Source organism: Saccopteryx leptura, chromosome 9, assembly GCF_036850995.1.
Source record: "Saccopteryx leptura isolate mSacLep1 chromosome 9, mSacLep1_pri_phased_curated, whole genome shotgun sequence".
Taxonomy (NCBI): domain Eukaryota; kingdom Metazoa; phylum Chordata; class Mammalia; order Chiroptera; family Emballonuridae; genus Saccopteryx; species Saccopteryx leptura.
In genome coordinates this window covers 51351373-51363714 of record NC_089511.1, presented here as the reverse complement: position 1 = coordinate 51363714, position 12342 = coordinate 51351373, and the positions used below count along the sequence as shown (strand labels likewise).

Below are 12342 nucleotides of genomic sequence, written 5' to 3'. Positions count from 1 at the left end.
CTTCTGGATAGTTCTAGTTAATGCCTAATATAAACAATCATGTGACCCATTTTTATTAAAATATAAAATATAATTTACATACTATAAAATTTATCCATTTGAAACATATGATTCAGTTGTTTTTATTATATTCAGAGTTATGTACCATTCAATTTAGAACTTATTCATCACCCACAAAAAAACCCTATACTCATTAGCATTTACTTCCCACTCTCTTTCCTCCTCATTTGGCCCTAGGCAGCCACAGGTCTGCTTTCTGTATCTACATATATTCTGATAGTCCATATAAATGAAATAATACAATGTTTTGAGCTTTTGTGACTAGTTTCTTTCACTTAGCATGTTTTTAAGATTCATATGCTGCAGCATATATCAATATTATATTCCTTTTTAGTGCCAAATAATATTCTATTGTATGGATATAGCAATTTAGTTGATCCATTCACCAGTTGATGGGTATTTGTATTATTTCATTTTTTGGCTACTATAAATAGTGCTTCTATTAATATTTGTGGGGCAAGTTTTTGTGTGACTCTCTGTTTCATTTCTCTTGGATATATACTTAGAAATGGAATTGAATGTTATAATAACTCTATGTTGACCTTTAGGACTATTTTCCAAAGTGACTGTACCATTCCATAATTCCCATAGCAATAAATGTGGGTTCCAGTTTCTCCATATATTTGTCAATACTTGTTCATTTCTTTTTTATAATAGCCACACAAGTGTAAGTAAACTGGTATTTCCTTGTGGTTTTGATTTGCATTTCCTTGATGACTAGTGATGTTCAACATCTTTTCATATGCTTATTGGCAATTTGTATATCTTCTTTGGAGAAATGTTTGTTTTCTATATCTATTTATTATAAATAAAATAGTTTGTAAATTCAGAGTTTCTATTTTAGGTTAGCATAATCAGATGGCAAAGTCTCTAAAACATAAAAGAGATTAGTTCTTTTGGGATTTAAGAACTGACCTAAAATAGGAGTAAATTGCAATAATAAGGGTGAGGGTTTTCAATTGTATTCTTATACACTTTGAAGAAAGAATTTAATAATTTTCATGGTTTATACATGATAATGGGGTTCAGAACACATTATCCCAAAATATGGCACCTTGGCATATTGAATACTTTAAGCTGAAGAAGTCTGAACAAAAGTCAGAAAAAGAAAGGTCAGTTTGACCTCCTCTGAAACTGTCATAAAACCCTCAGATACCCTGAGGAAAGGAACATTCTTATCACTGAAGATAAAGGAATATTCCTTGCAAGTAGCACCTTGTGACAGATAGTCATACTGTATGACACAATCTGAGTTTGCTATAGCAACAAAGTCTAACCTATTCCAGTGCGTGCTCTCTGTGAGACAAGCTGTTGTATAGACTCAAACAGACTTACACTTCACCTAGAATGTTAAGGAGCACAATTCTTCCCTGATCATGCCCTCTGCATCAGGCCTACTCCTTCAGGTTTTCATTTTCTTATGAAGGCTCCTGTGGCATGCAAACCTTATATTAAATAAATCTGATTATGCTTTTTTTCCATTAATCTACATTTGGCAGTTAAATTTTCAGACCCAGCCAAGGATCCTCTGGGAGTCAAGGAGAACTTTTTCCTCCCCTTCACTATAAAAACATTAGTTGAACCTACAGGGAACAGAGAGTGCTTTGCCAGGAAAGAAATAGTGTTGTAATAAAGAGCTAGTTCAAATTCTGACTCTAGCAGTACTACCTGTGGGGTCTATCTCCTTCCTTCTTTATTTTTTTCACTTTTTAATAAAATGTTTATTCTATTGATTTTAGTGAAAGAAAGGAAGAGAAAGAGAGAGGGGACCATCAATCTGTTCCTGTACCTGTCCTGTCTGGGGATCCCACGAGCAACCTCTATGCTGTGGGATAATGCTCTAACCAACTGAACTATCCAGCCAGGGCTTTAATTTCTTTCCTTCTTTTTTTTTTTTTAATGTATTGAGAGAGAGAGAGAGAGAGAGAGAACATCAAGTTGTTCTAGTTCTTTATGCATTCATTGGTTAATTCTTGAATGTGCTGTGACCAGGGATTGAAACCATAACCTTGGTGCATGGTAGGATAGTCTAATCAACAGAGCTACCTGGCCAAGATCTATTTATATGCCTCACTTTCAAAATCTGTACACTGAGCTAACTATCTCTTAGGATAGTTAAGAAAATTGTTTGGTAAATCACTTTGCACCATGCCTATACATAGTAAGCTCTTGATGTGTGATATGTGCTAGATATTGCTATTATTCCTTAATAAATAAAACTGTGGAGAATAAATAAGTTCCATATAAATTTTTGGAATATGTGTTCTATATCTTTGAAGTATGTCATTGGCTTCCACTTGTTTGTATTTTCCTTGATTTCTTTTATCAATGTTTTATAATTTTCCAAGTACAAGTCTTTAATCTCCTTGGTTAAATTTACTCCTAGGTATTTTATTTCTTTTGTTGCAATAGTGAAGGGGATTGTTTCCTTAATTTCTCTTTCTGACAGTTCATTGTTCGTGTATAAAAATGCCTCTGATTTCTGAGTATTAATTTTATATCCTGCCACATTGCTGAATTCATTTATCAGGTTCAGTAGTTTTTTTTTACTGAGACTTTAGGGTTTTCTATATAAAATATTATATAGAATATTAAAATATTATATCATCTTCAAATAATGAGAGTTTTATATCTTCTTTTCCAGTTTGGATGCCTTTTATTTCTTCTTCTTGTCTGATTGCTGTGGCTATGACTTCCAGAACTATGTTAAATAAGAGTGGTGAAAGGGGGCACCCCTGCCTTCCTTGTTCCTGATCTTAAGGGGATCGCTTTTAATTTTTGCCCATTGAGTATGATGTTGGCTGTGGGTTTGTCATAGATGGCCTTTATCATGTTGAGGTATGTTCCCTGTATTCCCACTTTGCTGAGAGTTTTGATCATGAATGGGTGCTGGATTTTATCAAATGTTTTTTCTGCATCTATTGAAATTATCATGTGGTTTTTCTCCTTCCTTTTGTTTATGTGATGAATCACATTGATTGATTTGTAAATATTGTACCAGCCTTGCCTTCCCAGAATAAATCCCACTTGATTATGATGTATGATTTTTTTCATATATTGCTGGATCCAGTGTGCTAATATTTTGTTGAGAATTTTAGCATCTATATTCATCAGGGATATTGGCCTATAATTTTCTTTCTTTGTGTTTTCTTTGCCTGGTTTTGGAATCAAAATTATGCTTGCCTCATAAAAGGAGCTTGGAAGTCTTCCTTCCTTTTTAATTTTTTAAAAATAGCTTGAGAAGGATAGGATTTAGTTCTTTGAATATTTGTTAGAATTCACTTGTGAAGCCATCAGGTCCAGGACTTTTCTTTCTTGGGAGTTTTTCTATAAATGTTTCAATTTCATTTGTTGTAATCGGTCTGTTTAAGTTTTCTGATTCTTCCAGATTAATTTTTGGAAGATTATATGTTTCAAAGAATTTGTCCATTTGATCTAGGTTGTCTAGTTTTTTGGCATACAGTTCTTCATAGTATTTTCTTACAATATTTTGTATTTCTGTTGTGTTAGTTGTTATTTCTCCACTCTCATTTCTAATTTTATTTATTTGAGTCCTGTCTCTTTTTTTTCTTGGTAAATCTGGTTAAAGGTTCATCGATCTTGTTTACCTTTTCAAAGAACCAGCTCATTGATCCTCTGTATTGTTTCTTTAGCCTCTATGTTATTTATTTCCACTCTGGTCTTTATTATTTCCTTCCTTCTACTACCTCTGGACTTTACTTGCTGTTCTTTTTCTAGTTCTTTTAAATGTAGGGTCAAGTTGTTTATTTGAGCTTTTTGTAGCTTCTTAAGGTATACCTGTAATGCTATGAACTTCCCTCTCAGGACTGCTTTTGCCATGTCCCATAAATTTTGAGTTGATGTATGCTCATTATCTTTCATTTCTAGGAACATTTTTTATTTCTATTTTGATCTCATTGTTAACCCATTTATTATTTAATAACATGCTATTTAGTTTCCAAGTGTTTGAGTATTTTTCAGTTTTTCTGTTGTGGTTGATTTCTAGTTTCATGCTATTGTGATCAGAGAAGATGCTTGATATGATTTCAATCTTCTTAAATTTGTTGAAATCGTTTTTGTGTCTTAACATGTGGTCTATCCTAGAGAATGTACCATGAGCACTTGAAAAGAATGTATATTCTGCTGCTTTAGGGTGAAAGGTTTTGAAGATATTTATTAAATCCAGTTGATTTAGTGTGTCCTTTAAATCTGCTGTTTTTTTGTTAATTTTCTTTCTCAAGGATCTATCTAATGATATTAGTGGGGTACTGAAGTCCCCTACTATTACAGTATTGCTATTGATATCCATCAAATTCTGCTTTATACATTTAGGTGCTTCTATATTACGTGCATAGATATTTATAATGGTTATATCTATCTTCCTGTTGGATTGCTCCCTTTATCATTATGTAGTGACCTTCTTTATCTCTTACTATAGCCTTTGTTTTAAAGTCTATTTTGTCTGATATAAGTATTGCTACCCCAGCTTTTTCTTCATTTCTGTTTACATGAAATATTTTTTTCCATCTTTTTACCTTCAGTCAATGTGCATCTTTTGTTTTAAGGTGTCTCTTGAAGACAGCATATGTATGGGTCCTGTTTTCTTATTCATGTAGCTACCCTATGTCTTTTGATTGGATCATTTAATTCATTTACATTTAAGGTTATTATTGATATGTAGCTGTTTACTGCCATTTTATTCTTTAAAGCTGTATTCCTCTTTTGCTATATTTATTTTCTCCTTTGATCTGTTTACAACAGGCCCCTTAGCATTTCTTGCAGGATTGGTTTGGTTGTAGTGAATTCCTTGAGGTTTTTTTGTTTGTTTGTTTGTTTGTTTGTTTGTTTGTTTTTGTCTGGGAAGCTTATTTCTCCTTCAATTTTAAACTATAGCCTTGCAGCATAAAGTAGTCTTGGTTGTAGGCTCTTGTTCTGTATTACTTTGAATATTTCTTGCCATTCCCTTCTGGCCTCAAGTGTTTCTATTGTGAAGTCGGATGTCATCATTATGGGGGCTGCTTTGTAGGTGATAGTATTTTTTTTTCTAGCAGCTTTTAATATTTTCTCTTTATCTCTTAGCTTTGGTATTTTAATTATGATGTGTCTTAGTGTAGATTTCTTTGGGTTTCTCTCTAATGGAGTTCTCTGTGCTTTTTCAACTTGTAAGACTTTTTCCTGCATTAATTGAGGGAAGTTTTCAGCTATGATATGATCGAACAAAGTCTCTGTCCCTTGTCCTTTCTCTTCTTCTTCAGGAACCCCTATGATGAAGATGTTATTTCTCTTCATGTTGTCACAGAGCTCTCTTAAAGTTTCCTCAGACTTTTTGAGTCTCTTTTCTTTTTTCTGCTCTGCTTCCATGACTTTATTTATCTTGTCCTCTAACTCACTGATTCGATCCTCAGCTTCATCCATCCTGCTTTTAATTCCTTCCATTGTGGTCTTCATTTCTGATATTGTATTTGTCATTTCTGACTGATTCTTTTTTATTATTTCAATGTCCTTTTTTATATTTGCTATCTCTTTATTTAGGTTTTTGTAATGTCATCCATTGTTGTTCTAAGATCTTTGAGCATCCTAACAATTGTTATTTTAAACTCTTCATCCAGTAATTTGGTTATATCTGACTCATTCATGTCCTTTTCTGGGGATTTCTCTAGATTCATTTTTGTTGCATTTCTCTGCCTTCCCATTTTGTCTGTGTATAATAAGGTTTTGGCCACTGGAGTCCTATGGGTGTGGCCTCTATGTTCCTTAGGTGTGGTCTGTCTGCCGGCCCTCTGTTGTTGCTGCTGCCTACTGCATTTGGGTATGGGCACTGCCTGTGCCAGCCCACTGGGGCTGCCCCTGTGGTTTCCACCACTGTGATTATGCGCCTGGGTGTATAAGCCTTGGAGGCCTCAGCCTTCGCCCTGCCCCCACAGGTGTGGTTATGCGCTGTGCCTGGGGCCGCAAGCCTCTGCAACGCAGGTAGGGGTGAGCACCTTTGCTCAGCTGCCGGTCTCCTCCTGTTTCTGGGCTTTTGCCCTACCCCCATGGGAGGAGCCCACTCATGCATGAGCTGCAAGCTTTGGCTGTGCAGGCTGGGTGGGACTGTGTGCCCCCGCTCAGTCGCGGGAATCCACCTGTTCTGAGCTTTTGCCCCATTCCCGTGGGAGGAGCCGGCTTGTGCAACTGGCAGCAAGCCTTGGTTCTGCGGGTCAGGGAGGCTACATGTCCCTGCGCCCTTGCTCAGCGGTGGGTCTCTGCCCCTTCCAAGTCTCCTGCCCTACCCCCTAGGCAGGATTGCAGGTGTGCCCGCATCTAGGCCTGACTTCTTTCACGTGTCCTCTCCACCCCTGCCGAGCAAGACTGAGCTCACACCCGGGCCTCAGTTGTGGCCGGCCGGCTTCTGCCCTTGCCCAATATTTGTTTTATGAATGAAATGTTCATTAAAACTTAGTCCCTTCTTCATGTTTTAAAGATGTTATACACCATACTATAGTATCAAAAGTTTCAAAATAAATGCACAAGATATTGTGATTTAATTAATCCTCATATAATATTTTGGTTTTTACACATAGCTAGTTTTTCTGAGCCTCACATTAGAAAATGGTCCTAGCCCTGGCCGGCTGCTTTAGTGGTAGAGCATCAGCCGGCGTGTGGAAGTCCTGGGTTCGATTTCCAGTCAGGGCACACAGGCGAAGCACCCAATATGCTTTTGCACCCTTCCCCCTCTCCTTTCTCTCTATCTCTATCTTCCCCTCCCACAGCCAAGTCTCCATTGGAGCAAAGTTGACTCGGGCACTGAGAATGCTCCATGGCCTCTGCCTCACGCACTGAAATGGCTCCGATTGCAACGGAGTGATGCTCCAGATGGGCAGAGCATCGCCCCTGATGGGCATCCCAGGTGGATCCCAGTGGGGCACATGCAGGATTCTGTCAGACTGCCTCCCTGCTTCTAACTTTGGAAAAATACAAAAAAAAAAAAAAATGGTCCTACAAAATTACATGTATTGGAAAAGCTTTTATGAAATACAACTAGTTTAAGTGGAAAGTGTTAAAATAACAAATCCTACAATAATGCTTATTTTACCATAACTTGGAAACTATCACAATACTGAATTACATCAAAATCCAAAGTTATATATATATGTACATATATGTACAAAATTACATATATATATATATATATATATATATATATATATATATATATATATATATGTATGTATTTGGTGGAATGTGACCTTTATTTAAGAACTCTTAATGGGTATCATTTTTTAACATTTACTTGACATTAGCTTAGCAAACACTTTTGTTTTTATAAGGAGATTTATGTAGCCTGACCAGGCAGTGGCACAGTGGATAGAACATCAGACTGGGATATGGAGGACCCAGGTTCGAAATCCCAAGATTGCCAGCTTGAGCACAGGCTCATCTGGTTTGTGCAAGGCTCACCAGCTTAAGCCCAAGGTCGCTGGTTTGAGCAAGGTGTCACTCAGTTTGTTGTAGCTCCCCTGGTCAAGGCACATATGAGAAAGTAATCAATGAACTAAGGTGCTACAACAAAGAATTGATTCTTTTCATCTCTCTCTCTTCCTGTCTGTCTATGTTTATCTGTCCCTCTGTCTCTGTCACACACATACACACACAAAAAAAGAGATTTATGTAAAACTATTCATCATGTTTTGGAGAATATTTGCTTATGACTATTGTATTTCTGCTCAAAATTTTACTTATCAAAAATAAAAGCATCCTGGCTGAGTAACCCAGTTGGTTAGAACATCATCCCAATATGCCAAGGTTGCAGGTTTGATCTCTGATCAGGGGGCATAGAAGAATCAACCAATGAATGTTTAAATAAGTGGAACAACAAATTAATTTTTCTCTCACTCTCTCCTTTTCTTTCTCTCTCTAAAATCAATCAATTAAAAAATTTTAATATAATAAATATAAAAGCAAAATGGGTAAATTTCTAGTTTATAAATCTCTCATTATAAAATAAATTTAAATTTAATATTTTATATCTATGCTTTCAATATGGCAATTACTAACTACATGTGGCCAAGGAGAACAAATTGTGGCTGAATTTTAAAATTTATTTATATTTATTTATTGATTAATTGCCATATGTGGCTTGTAGCTAGCATGTTGGGTAGCATAGATGTAGAGGATGAAAGTTATTACTTTTTTTTAAAGGATTTTATTTATTGATTTTACAGAGAAAAAAGAGAGAGGAGTGGGGAAATGAGAAGTATCAACTCATAGCAGCTTCATTTTAGTTGTTCATTGATTGCTTGTCATATGTGCCTTGACCAGGCAAGCCCAGGGCTTTGAATTAGCAACCTCAGCATTTCAGATTGATGCTTTTTCCACTGTGCCAGCATGTGCCAGGCAAAGATGGAAGTTATTTTATGGTTAGATATCATTTGGGGTAGTGGTTCAAAATCATAGCTGAATCAACTGACTAGGGATTTTATCACAAATTTGCAGTATTAACAGCATCAGTAAAACTGCTAGTCAGTCAACTGCTAGAATCAGTGTACTCAAAGAAATGTACCACTTCATTTTTAATAGATTCTAATACAATATGTAGTAATCAGAGGATAAGAAATAAAAGTAACCTGACCTGTGGTGGCACAATGAATAAAGTGTCGACCTGTAATGCTGAGGTCACCTGTTCAAAACCCTGGGCTTGCCTGGTCAGGGCATGAATGGGAGTTGATGCTTCTTGCTCCTCCCCCCCTTCTCTCTCTTTCTCTCTCTCTAAAAAAATGGATAAATAAAATCTTAAAAAAAAAAAAAAGTATAACTATCTCATTGTATTCATTTATTCTTTTGAGCTTTTATCTAATGCCCACCACATGCCAGGCAACAAGGATTCAGAAAACTGTAAAGGACCCTGCCACCATTAATTCTTCATTTATTCAGTGTCTGCTTTGACCTAGATATTCTGAGCATGTGCGCTGCCCTGGAGGAGATTAGATAGTCTTGAGGGGAGAACTGCCAAAACAGAAAGCAGTACAGAGTACCATAGCACTGAAGCACTATAGTAGCACAATTAAAAGTGTCTGAATCTCTGAATCTGTAAGTGATTAGAGAAGTTTTCTTGGAACAGAGCTGAGGTTTAAAGACCAAGAGGAGGCAGGGAGGAGTCATTCTGGGCAGAGGATTTGTATCAGTCAAGATGCTGTAATGAACTAGCATGATGCTCTCAGAGAACAAAAGAAATAGTTAGGTTTGGTGAAGAAATAAGGAAGCACGAGCCTCCTCAGTGCCTCAAGAGATAAGCTAAAGAATTTGATCTTTGTGCTGAAAGATTTAGGGATAGACTCAAGGGCTTTAGGGAGGGAAATGAAAAAAAAAATTCAGAGTGATATTTGAGAAAGATTTTTCTGGAAAGGGACCAATTATGTAAAACAAAACAACAAAAACAGGAATCCAGGTGGAAAATACCTCTGAAACTCAATCCACAAGTGAAAAAAATGAATTCACAAGTGAGATGTTTATGAGATCTAATAGAGAATGGCTTTGTTTTTATAAAAGTAAAAACATTTAGCAACTCTAGCTGTTATATTGGAACAGCGAGAAATAGATGTTTGCCACACAATTAAATTGCCAAATTAAGGAGTCTTTCTTTCAAAAGCTGGAGACCAACGAGGGAACTAGTGTTCCAAAAACTCGTGGCCCCAAACACACACAGGAGCAAACTTTTAAAAGCAAAATTAGATTCTGGCCAGGGTATGGGGAGGAGGGGAAGCCTAGCAGTAAAACAAAGCAGTGAAACAAGCTCATTTACAATGTTTATCTATAGAAACATTTCAGGGAGAAACATTCTGGGAACATCTGCAACCTTGCAAAACTAGCTCAAGGCCACAACCTGCAAAACTAACCTCAAGGCCACAGATAGGCAGTCTTTTAGAAGAAATAAGTTCTGCTAAGAGTCTCTTTGTTTTAGAGAAAGTTAAGTTCTGCTAAAAGTCTCTTTGCTTCACTTCATAGCCAATAAGCAAAAGACAAAAAGAAAAAAAGAGAAAACGAATAGATTACTGCTTAGTCACAGTGTTTATAAAACAGGTTCTTTTGCAGAGACTATGGTAACCTTGGAACTACATGTAAAATACACTTATAACTCAACAAGATAGATTTTTACAAGATGTACAGCAGTAAAAGAAGAAAGACACTTGTAAGAAGCAAATTTGAATGTGAGGAAGGAATAATATATAAATAACAGAAACCTTATCTTCACCATTGCATTTCCAATGTCTAGTCTAATACTTGCTGTGGTACCATGTGTTCAATCAATACTTATTAATATGCACAAATACCAGTAAATGAATGTATCATAAAAATCAGATAGAAAAATTAGGAGAATATTTAGATTACTAATTCACCAGTCATTGCAAAAAACATTAGTACATTTTATTCCAAGACAATGACTCTTGTCCACCCTGAGGCACCTGAGGAGTCTGTGTGGCACATCTAGTCCCCGTATCAGACTCGACCATACTAGGCACACCTGTATCAGTCTTCGGGTGCCCTAAGGACTTTGTGTCTGTAGCAAACCAGCTGCCTCCAAACAAGACATTTACCTATTTTATAGCCTCTTTTCTGGTGAAAGTAAAACTGAGAAATAGAAACCATAAAACTCTTTTCTTATTCAATGTCACCTCTTCCTATGAAGCAATGCAATCTGTGTAACTAACTGTATGGCCAGTAGCCACGGCCATCATCACAGCTGCCTGGCCATGCAGGTTCGCATTTGTTGCGAACAGACAGTAATGAAACAATGGAGTCAAGAACTGGTGGGCTATTAGCTTTAATCCTAGCTTGCACCTGGCGGGCAAGAAATATATACTGTGGGAAAACACTTCCCTTTCCATTCAGGGATCCCAAAGCCACTGACTTATCCGAGTTTCCTAGAATTAAAGGTTTCTAGCTCACCAGCCTTATTTACCTCTGTTCCCCATCTCCTCCTCTCTACATAAACCCTGCACAAACTGGCTTCTCCTTCAGCACTCTGCCATCTTGGCTGCTTCTCTTCTTCTCCACATGGCCTTTCTCTGCTCTCCTTTCTAATGCTAATCTCAGGAACCGAGAGAGAGTAAGCTCCAAGTCTGCCCCATTTTATAGTGTAGAAATCAAAACCTTTAATCCAATATACAAACAAGGAGGACTCTGATACAAAGCCACTTATCTGAGGCATAATGGGATTCCTCATGAGAGTGCACCACCCCCTATCATGCAACAGTCAACGGTGTGGGGAAAAGCTTACTCTTAAAACTAAGCCTTAGGCTGTAACAACCCTGCCTGCTTACACCTTGTCCCTCACACCCAATGCAAACTATAAGCGAGCAAACATATATATCATATTTACAAACTTATTTGACCAACACTAACCCCTTACAACTTGGAGCAAAGATGAGCCAAACACAACTGGATTCTATTTAGAGGAGTGGTTCTCACACCTGACTGCATATCAGAATCGCCTGATTCTGAAAAACACAAATTCCTGGGCCTTACCTCCAGAGATCCAGAGTCAAGAGATACAGAACAGTGATGGTGGTGGTGGTGTATCCTAAGAATTATTACTTCAATTATTTATCATTTTTAAAATTCTGAGCCCAGCCACACTAGACCATTAGAAATGTGTGAATGCCCAACATATATTCTGTTCCCTCAAATGAAAGGTGATTTTTACATATAATCTGCTTGCTTTGGTCAGAAGCCTTCCCAAACCCTCCCTACCGTGGCCTTCCTTGACAGTTGCCTACAGAGAGCCTCAGGAGGTCAAGAACCACTTGTGAAGCTAGCTACAAAGGTGTTGCCCTTTATATTTGCAAATGATTGTTTTTTAGTTAAACTTTGAGAACATGCTGAGGAAACAAGATCTATTTCTTTGTACATTCATTCAATTCTTTTTTTTTCTTTTATTTAGAAAATTCAATTTAATGGGGTGATCAACAAGAGTACATAGGTTTCAGGTAAACATTTCTATAGCATTTGAACTGTTGATTGTGTTGTGTGTCCATCACCCGAAGTCAAATAATTTTCCATCACCGTATATTTGTCCCTCTTTACTCCCCTCCCCCTCCCTCTAACACTTTTATCTATGTTCATGAGTCTCAGTTTTATATACCACCTATGTGTAAAGTCATATAGTTCTTAGCTTTTTTTCCCCTTTATTATTATTAAGTGAGAGGCAGGGAGACACAGAAGGACTCCCACATGCACCCCAACCAGGATCCACCTGGCAAGCCAGCTACAAGGTGATGCTCTGCCCATCTGGGCCCCTGCTCT

At 37.1% G+C, this 12342-nt stretch overlaps 1 protein-coding gene and 1 non-coding gene across 3 annotated transcripts in view; one reads left to right on the top strand and one right to left on the bottom strand.

Moving 5' to 3' along the window:
- Positions 1 to 12342, bottom strand: part of PRKG1 (protein kinase cGMP-dependent 1) — a 1422417-nt gene that overhangs the window by 671603 nt on the left and 738472 nt on the right. The gene's annotated exons all lie outside the window — the stretch shown is intronic.
- LOC136381648 (small nucleolar RNA SNORA28) lies at positions 1267 to 1390 on the top strand. The gene has a single exon (XR_010747132.1). It is a non-coding gene; the product is annotated as a small nucleolar RNA SNORA28 (small nucleolar RNA).